This window comes from Sceloporus occidentalis, unplaced genomic scaffold, assembly GCF_023333645.1.
Source record: "Sceloporus occidentalis isolate IW3139 unplaced genomic scaffold, rSceOcc1.0.p SCAF_19, whole genome shotgun sequence".
NCBI classification, from domain to species: Eukaryota; Metazoa; Chordata; class Lepidosauria; order Squamata; family Phrynosomatidae; genus Sceloporus; species Sceloporus occidentalis.
Genome location: NW_028316999.1, coordinates 7098954 through 7108577, shown reverse-complemented (window position 1 = coordinate 7108577; position 9624 = coordinate 7098954).

The window sequence follows — 9624 nt, the reverse complement described above, 5'->3', positions numbered from 1 at the left end:
TAGGGTCAATTATGGGTCTTTTGTTGTTTGTTTTTTATGGGTTTTTTGTTGTTTTTTTTTTAGAAAACACAATTATAGTAAAACTCAGAATACATTTATCAGCTGACCTAGCTAAGCACAGTCAATATTACCTTCATCTTCTCCCCTGTTAACCACAAACCATCTGAACATGTCAAATGCATGTTAGAAAATAAACACAGAAATAAAATGCAGTCTTTTTGAAATGGCACATATCAGTTACAATATTATTATTAAGATTCACTCGTGAGGGTAGTGTCTTTTGTTCAGTGCAAATAATTTAATATAATAAACTAACAAAAAACAACAACATATAAAGTGTTTTCTCGTAATTTTTTGAAGTTGAAGAATCTTCATAATAATAATAGGAACAAACACTTGAAATAAAGAGTTAAAATAAAGGACATGAGTAAAACCCAGCAAAAAAAGAGAGAAAAGAACAGAAAGATCCTCTTGAGGACTCATTACCTGAATTTTATGTATGAAGAGAACTGTATTGATTCTTTGCCTACAGCTGATGGGTCATATCCAGAAAGTGCCAATATAAAGAGACATAAATGATCCTCCCCAACTCCTAAACGCATACATAATCACACAGGCTGAAAAAGAGACTCAAGTCCTTCAAGTTAAACCTTTAATTTTTCTCTGTTTGCACGTGTGCAACATGCCTTTTTTAGGTGTCCAAATCAGAGTTGGTGGTACAACTAGAGGTGGAGAGGGGCATAGCTAGACTTGGAAGGGGGGCATGGCGTGATTGGGGCAGGACCACCCACACCACACCAAAAGATTAAGAATCACCTCCCAGTGTGCAGCTGCAGAGAATCAGGGTCTTCCCTGACTTTTCAAAAATAGCAACCAGAAAACTAAAAGTTTTCGCTGATGGTGGATCAGATGGATGGAAATTCCCTTTTCAAATTCCTGGCAGTATAGCTTTATATCTTCAATTGGGTGTTTTGGTTTTTCCCAGATAATTTTTATTGCTTTTCAAATTGAATGACAGTTTAAATATGCAGATTCTCCATACTTTTACATCCTCTAGAAATCAATCTTCCTAATTCTCTTTCTTCTCCCTTCTCCCATCTGACCAGACCTTACTTTCTCCTCCCCTGCCCATCTGGGCTCTGTCAACACCCAACCACACATATACACACTCAACTTCCCAGAGGAATTTTCTGAAAACTTAACAGCTCTGTATTGTTTACAATAGTTAACAGAACTTAAACGCCAACATATAGTCTCTCTGTTTTGTTGTATCTATCTTCACAGGTTCTTACAAAACTGATGAGCACAGTCTAAAACCTCTCTCCTTTCTGAGATGTCAGCAGACTTGAGTGCCAGCCCCTTCAACTGCATGGAATCGGAGTAATTTATGCCAACTCTACATGTTCTTTTGGATATATAATACTCCTTCAGAAGTAGAGGGTTGTGAAGGGCTCTGATCGCCAACCATTGTGTACTTAAACCATGTATTGATTTGCTGCTTAGTTCTCCTCCCCAAAGTATAAATAAACGATTCCCAAGTCAAAAATTATTTCAGATTAGATCCAAAGATTGTGCAACAGATCTGTATTTAACAGACACATCTGTGTTGCATGTGTCAAGCTACCATGTTATAACCCCCATGTTATAAATTTGTAATACATTATAAAGCAGTTACTGGAAGTACAAGTATGAGGGGTATCTAAGGCTACAGGTGAATATAGCTAGTGTCTTTTTGGTCTCCACCTTTGGGATGTCCTGTTTCCACAGGCCAACCCCCCTCTAGCTCACACATAATCCAAGGTTGGGAGTAGCTTTTTATAAGTGACTCAGGTGGAGACTTGCTGCTGTATGTTGGGAATAAATAAAACATTGAGCTGGTTCCCAGCTAGTTATGTTACTAAGCATTGTCTGTCAATAATGAGTTGCTTACATGTAAAGCCAAATATGTATTTCTACATATACTTTGTGATCAGCAAACGAGATGACTGCTCTTTTATGATGAGTTACCAAATGACCCAATAACCGGATGCCTCTCATCTCCCAGTCTAAAAACCATGGTCTACATTTTTAGGGTGTTTAAGAACAAGTATGCATGCATTTGATTTACTCACTTTACAAGTTAATATTTTGCACAATGAGAGGCAATTTTGCAGTTTTGATATGTGTATAAAAAATACATACTTGAGCAACATCCCTGTTAAAACCACTCCCTGTATGTGAATCACAATTATAAAATATACTACATTGCAGGCAGCCATGTCATATGTTGGTTATCTTTCCCTGCTAGAACACCACACTAAGCTGACGGTGGCAATGCCAACGAATTCCTGCCTATCCAATAAATTATTTTCCACCATAGACTTTTATTAGTCAGAGTATCCCTCTGGGTCATTAAGACTGAACCATTCTATTGTTTACCACAAGGAGGTATGATATGGAACCATTTTGTTTACCTTGCAGATTGAACTAAAATACATACAAACAAGTAATTTGTAGCTGAAAATATTTAATATTACATTTAAAAAAAAATGTAAAACAGAAAGCATCACAATATTTTAACTGGATGACAAAATATGATGCTAAATTATTGTTGGATCCTACATAGGTATACACAACCTCTTTAAAAGGGACTAAACTGACATTTCTCTGAATTTTCAAGTATGATATGTGGGGGGAAAACCATATTTTTAAAAATATGGATTCCTGACAAAAACCAAACCCTTGTTTAATCCTCACATTGTGTCACTCTTTAGTTTGTATATACAGAAACATATGGCCAATTTGTGGATTGCATTTCCTTGTCTGCTTAGTTACAGAATGTCTGTATCTACAAACCAAAATACAGTATGCATGGAAATTGGTCTCAAAGAGCTAATGAAAGCCTAAGTCATCGAGAATCAGACAAGCACAAGAAGTGCTGCTCTCAGCACAGTATATAAAATATATTATGCATTATTCACGGAAGAGCTGTTTGGAAACATTTAATTTCTATTCTATAACTACATCATTAGAATTTGCAGATAATAACACCGGATTTGCCAGGCGTTTCGAGAAGAGCATTAGGGACTGGTAGTTGCACAGTATCCAGTGTCAGGACAGTAACTCAGTAAATGATTAAATCATAGAACCGCTGTACAAAGCAAAGCTCTGCTGCAGGTCTTTTGTCATAGTATCCCCGGGGCAATGCTCTCTGTGAACGGTACAATACAACTACCAAACAGCCTTATTTCACATTTGTATGTGATATAGTATTACATTTGTGCAGGAGCGTCTCACATATAGAATTTCTGGAACCTTCCAATGACTTTTGTTGCAAATGACATGGCAGAATTCAACACTACCGAAATGAAACTGGATTTCAAAAACTAATCAAGTGAAATATAAAATAATGATGTATGTAGCAAATATGTGCATACATGGGAAATTCATAGGGTTGGCGGCCTGAAGTTTCCCTTCCCCGGACGGAGTGATTTAGGGTAGGGATGAACCGATCAAATGTAACAAGGACCACATTCTCAGGAGACTTCAAGTGAAACCTCAGCTAGTTCCCAAACCTGGATATATACCCAAGTACATTGCTATGTCAGTAATCCATAAGTCTCAAGTTGCAATCTCAAGAGCCCACTAGTTTAGAATCCTCAGCACATGAAATATCAACTACCTTAACTTTACCTTCACAGCACATCCAAAAAATCAGCACACTGTACTAAGATGAAGATGATACTCCCTATCAGTCTACATTCCTACATAAAGAACAATATTACTTGGTTTTCACAAAAACGCAGAAATCATATGACTCAAGAATCAATAAGGCTAGTTGGGCTTTATATGAAATCGTACAAAAACAACAGTGCCCCAAAATACTGCCTGATATACTAACTATTATTGACAAACTATTTGTATATAACTGAACTCTGAAATCTTGGATTTAAAATGTCAGATCTTCTTTAAAGAGCAAAAGATAATTGCAGTTTATTTGTTAGAAACAGAGGGACTTGAATCACGTAAGAGAAGATAAGCCATACAATTGTCCTAATTTCCAGCATCTGTGCCTAAGAGTAGAAAGAGGGGAGATAGAGACGGGCAATGGAAGGGATGGATGGAGAATGGAAAGAGGGGATGGAGAGACAAGAGACGGAGAGAAAGTGGAAAGAGGGGAGGGAGAGACAAGGGAAGGGGGAGAGTGGAGGGAGAGGATGGATGGAGATATAGGGAGGCAAGGAAGGGATGGATAGAATGGAAGAAGGGGTGGGAGAGAGAGAGAGAAGGGAGCAGGAGAAGAATATGAAGATGAAGAAAGAGAACAAAGAAAGAGAGAGGAAACAGAAGAGGAATAAGGAGAGGAGCATGGGAAAGATAACCCTCAAATGAAGATAAAGTTTACCTTGCTGCTTATTTGCAAGCGGGATGTTTTGGTGAAATAAGTAGCTTATTGTATCTCGAATATCTAAACTAAAATACTGAAGATCCAGAGGCAAATAATGAGTCAAGATGCAAAATACTGCATCTTGTTTTGGCTGTAAATAGAATGTAGGACAAATTATAGATTGTGGCATTAAATACAGACTCCTGACAACTGTGAGAATGATATCTTAACGCCAGCCTTCCCCTGGATTCATAATTCACTTTAAAACAGAGGCTTTCAACAGATCGACTCCTGTTCTTGTGTGGTTTCCTAGTGATTGACTTCCTCTACAATACACCACATACAGCACTCATTCTATTTGGGCACTGTCACTTCCAACATCCAACTACCTACGTTTTATATGGACAGCCATTGTACCCTTGACCCCCAAGAGACATGTGGATGGGAGACCTTGCAAAAGTTGTATCTGCTTGGCTTCAAGCTGTGTCCTCTGTGACAGCAGTAAAAATCAAGAGTGGTTTTTCTTTTTACTTTTCTACAGTGGCAGCCTGCTTAATTAAGGTACTAGAGAAGGTGGGGTATTAACTTGTTTAGATGCTAAGGAAACAATGTTGCTATGTGCATCTTATAACTACAGATGGGCTGCAGGAAATTTGGATAATTTATCAGAAACAGAGGCATGGTAGGATATGCATCATTCCCTTACAAGGCTGTATCATTCATTTAGGACAAAGAGAACACCCCATGATTCATAGAACAATAGGCGATCTCTGAGTTCAATCAAAAAAAGTACGAAAATCCTCAGTTCTTTCACCTACAAACGTAGTGCCTTCATTTCAGATGACATTTCTTCTTAAAGTATTACAACACCTCCGGTAGAAATCTATATGATAATAAATTATTCAAGAGATTACTCAGCAGGCATGGTAGGGTGGGGATGAGGACTCTCTTTCAAAAAGAGATAGCAGGAAAGTTGTAAGTAAAATTGATCCTTTTTCCTCTCTTACCAAGATTTCTTCCTATAATTATAAAAAGGAGACTAAATATGTTTTCCTCTTCATAATGCATACTGCATACTTTGATTAGGTTGCTCTAAGGCTTTCTCCCTTTCCCAGAGTAACTAGAATGAAGCACCGATAAGTAGAGCCAATTGATGGTTTAATGTGCTGTTTATTGAACAGAGGATAAAACAGTGTTGAGAAGTATAGAACTAGGGTAAGAAATCATGTTCTGTTCATACCTCTGGTACTGAAATTGTTATAGATTAACAAAGATAGCAAATTACTGACTGACTTGATGTCAGAACTCCTCTTTGGGGCCATCAGTTTATGCTATTGGGGAACACGTGTGCTAGAAAATAATGTAAGGGCTGTTTCTAGAACATTATTTCAAACAGTCCCTTTCTGTTCTCATTGCAATATTACACTTTGAATACGCATCCTATCATTTCGGCTTGCGTCTCTAAAACATCTATGGGACACAAACAGCACCATTGTCCTTTTGTTACAATTTCATTGTGCTTCAAGAACATACTTGGGTTGGTCATCCTTTAAAATACCTATATATTTTTAAATGGTTCCTTTGGACCAATATTAGAAAAGACCACGCTGTTGATGCCTGATCTGTGTTGATTGGTTGAAACACGCGCTGACTTTATGAGCCTGCATTTGCAGTCTATCATCTATCAAGTGGATAGTAGGTCTCAGTAGATAAGCCACATTTTCTAAAACATCCAACAATAACTATAACCTCTTCTATAAGTGCTTCTATTATGAATGCCAAAGGTATACTAACAGTTTTCTGTGCAAAATGTGTACTATTTGTAATTTACTGGGCAATGTTCTCCTCCTCTGTCAAATAACTCAGATGTAATTCTCCCTGTTCCGCTAATTGGGGGAGACGGTGTGCTTGGAAGTTCCACCTTTTTGCAGAAGTTCACTGGGAGGCCATGTCCACAAAGAAGCAGAAGAAGAAAGAAGACACCAGGAGCAGCGGACTAAGCAAGAAGACAGAAGAACAAGAAGATGCAAGAGAAGAAGCAGAGAGAAGCTGCGCTGCAAGAAGACAGGGACATGGAATCAAAGGTAGGGAGAAGGTCAAAGAGAGCGTGAATAAGGGTGTGAGAAAACATAAATGAGTGTGTGAGAGAGTGAGTGTGGGAAAAAACAGCAAAAATTTGGAGCTCTTTGCTTCATTTTCATATGAAGGAATTTACACAATTTTGGCAAAATTTGTACGAATATGAATGCATAAGTCTAAAACCTACCTCATGAGCCCCTAAGATAAACTAAATCATATATAGGGAGACATGTCTGTAAAGGACTTGATACAGGCTTTTGGTTCAGCATGTCAATCAGTTTCTAGTTATGTTAATTGAATTATAGGCACTTAAAGAGGAGTTAATGTCATGACACATTTCCTCATAGTCATTGGTTCCACTGTTTTGTTTATAGAAAATAATACATGTTTTGGATATATTTAGTTTAATATATCTGTCTTATTTTACTTCACTCCAATTCCTCATTGATTATAACCTAGCCATCAGAACTCACTTCCTCTCTCTCTCTCTTGTTTACTATAAATATATAAAGGAGAACACCAGGACTTGCAAGTAAGTGATATTTGTTTTAATTAAACATAGTGTGCAGCAAAAGAAAACCCAATATTTCAGCCCCAGTAAACAGTTGGATTAAGGCATCAAATCACCTTAACACAGGTTATTTAATAAACAGTCAATACCAACCATGTTGTAGCAAATATAGTAGAAGTACCAGCAGGGGCGTAACTAGACGCCTCAGGGCCCGGGTGCGAGAATCTGTTAAGGGCCCCCTCACCCCCCCAAAAAAAACATGATTTTTACCCAACAATTTTTTTTCAACTAATTCAACAAATTCAATTTACATATTGAATCATATCTGTAAAAAAATCAAAGAAAAAGGGGCGCATGTACAAAGGGCATAATCCAGGGGTGTCCAAGTTTTTTCTGCAGTGGGCCACTTCATCAGAATTGTATACGTGCGCGGGCCGCACTCATTTTTCACTGTGACAAAAAATATGGCCTTTAATAAAATATGCAGATTAAAATAAAGTAAAATGACACAAAAAACTTGAAAGTTTTGCCACTACAAATTCAGGATTCCCTAGATTTATTCTAGGGATGAACTAAAATGAAAATTCTGGACCAAAACATTCAGGGTTCACTTAGCCAAAACCGAAAATGACCCCCACCTTTAAAAATAATAATAAAAACTCACATGTTTAATAAAAGTAGGTAACACGCAATTGGACAAAATTAGCAATATGACTTGGCATGATAGGAGTGTGATTGCTGTTAGCCTAGGCAACCAGTAAATGCTGGTACCTAGGCATGATGGGACTGTGCTCGCTGTGATTGCTGTTAGCAATCACACTCCTATCATGCCAAGTCAGCCAGTACATGCTGGTACAGGGTGGCTGTAAGTGATGTGCAGACCCCATACTGCTGGCAGCATCACTACACAAGGGGGGCAGCTAGCTAGGTTTCAGCATGTACTGGCTGACTTGGCATGATAGGAGTGTGATTGCTAACAGTAGTCACAGTCCCATCATGCCTAGGTTCCAGCACTTACACATCCATCCAGTAAATGCTGGAACCTAGGCATGATGGGACTCTGATTGCTGTTAGCAATCACACTCCTATCATGCCAAGTCAGCCAATACACGCTGGTACAGGATGGCTGTAAGTGATGTGCAGAACCCATACTGCTGGCAGCATCAATACACAAGGGGGGCAGCTAGCCAGGTTTCAGCATGTACTGGCTGACTTGGCATGATAGGAGTGTGATTGCTAACAGCAATCACAGTCCCATCATGCCTAGGTTCCAGCACTTACACATCCATCCAGTAAATGCTGGAACCTAGGCATTATGGGACTGTGATTGCTGTTAGCAATCACACTCCTATCATGCCAAGTCAGCCAGTACATGCTGGTACAGGGTGGCTGTAAGTGCAGACCCCATACTGCTGGCATTATCACTACACAAGGGGGGCAGCTGGCCAGGTTTCAGCATGTACTGGCTGACTTGGCATGATAGGAGTGTGATTGCTAACAGCAATCACAGTCCCATCATGCCTAGGTTCCAGCACTTACACATCCATGCTATCACACACACACACACACACACTCATTTATTCATATAATCATTAATTCACAGATTCATTCCCTCAATAACACACACTCATTCAAACTCCCTCCCCACCCCCTTACCTGTACTGCAGCTCCTCGATGCCGCTCACAGACTTCAGCAGGGGGCGCGGCCTCTCTCTGCCTTCTCTGCTAAAGCACAGAGGAAGTAGGAAGTCACGTGAACTCCGCTTCCTCTGTGCTGTCCAGAAGACCCTCCCACAAGTAAGTAGCAGGGCTTGAGGTGCGGCTCGTGTAAGATCGGTTGCCCTGGCTGCCGATCTTACGCGGGCCGCACCCCGAGGGCCGCACCTCGAGGGCCGCATGTTGGACGCCCCTGCCTTATTTAAAAAAAAAAAAACGTAAAAAAGATTTCGGGCGGCCCCTTGGCTTGGGCCCCCCTGCCGCCGGGGCCCGGTCGCAGTCGCGACCCCGGTAGATCCGCCACTGAGTACCAGCAACAAAGGTAGGAGAGAATTATTAAAAGCGGAAATGGTTCCAGAGCATTTAACATCCAAGGGCTGGGATGAGAGTTAATTTAGGAAGAACAATTCACAGAGATCCAGGAATAAGGTGTGAAGACTGAATGAGAAATACAACTCTTAAAAGAGTAAACAACTTTATCGTAGAATGCACTGCTGTTTTTGAGCATTGTTAAATAAAAATAGCTATATATATATATATATATATATATATATATAAAATTTAGAAATTGTCATCACAGTGTGCAGTACAATGGAATATAAAACAAAACATATAAATCTTAGCATCTGTTAAAATCGGACATCGATAATTTGCCAGAAATAGATTAGCCTCCCCCGAATGTGGTTTTTCTCAGTTGGATTACATTATGGGGAATGTAACTATTTGATCTTAGTTATTTATGATTTTTTTCTCCCTTTTTCCTAAGATCAGAGATGTACAATCGGACAGCTAATGTGCTGGCTTTAAACATCCCACCTGGTTTCTTTGGGCTGTTTGAGTTACAGTATTGTTAATTGAATTTTCCACATCCCTGGATTTCAAGAGGTAGTTATTCATTACAGAACACCTGCCAAGTACTTTACAATCCGCAAATCCACAAGTTTTCTATTTT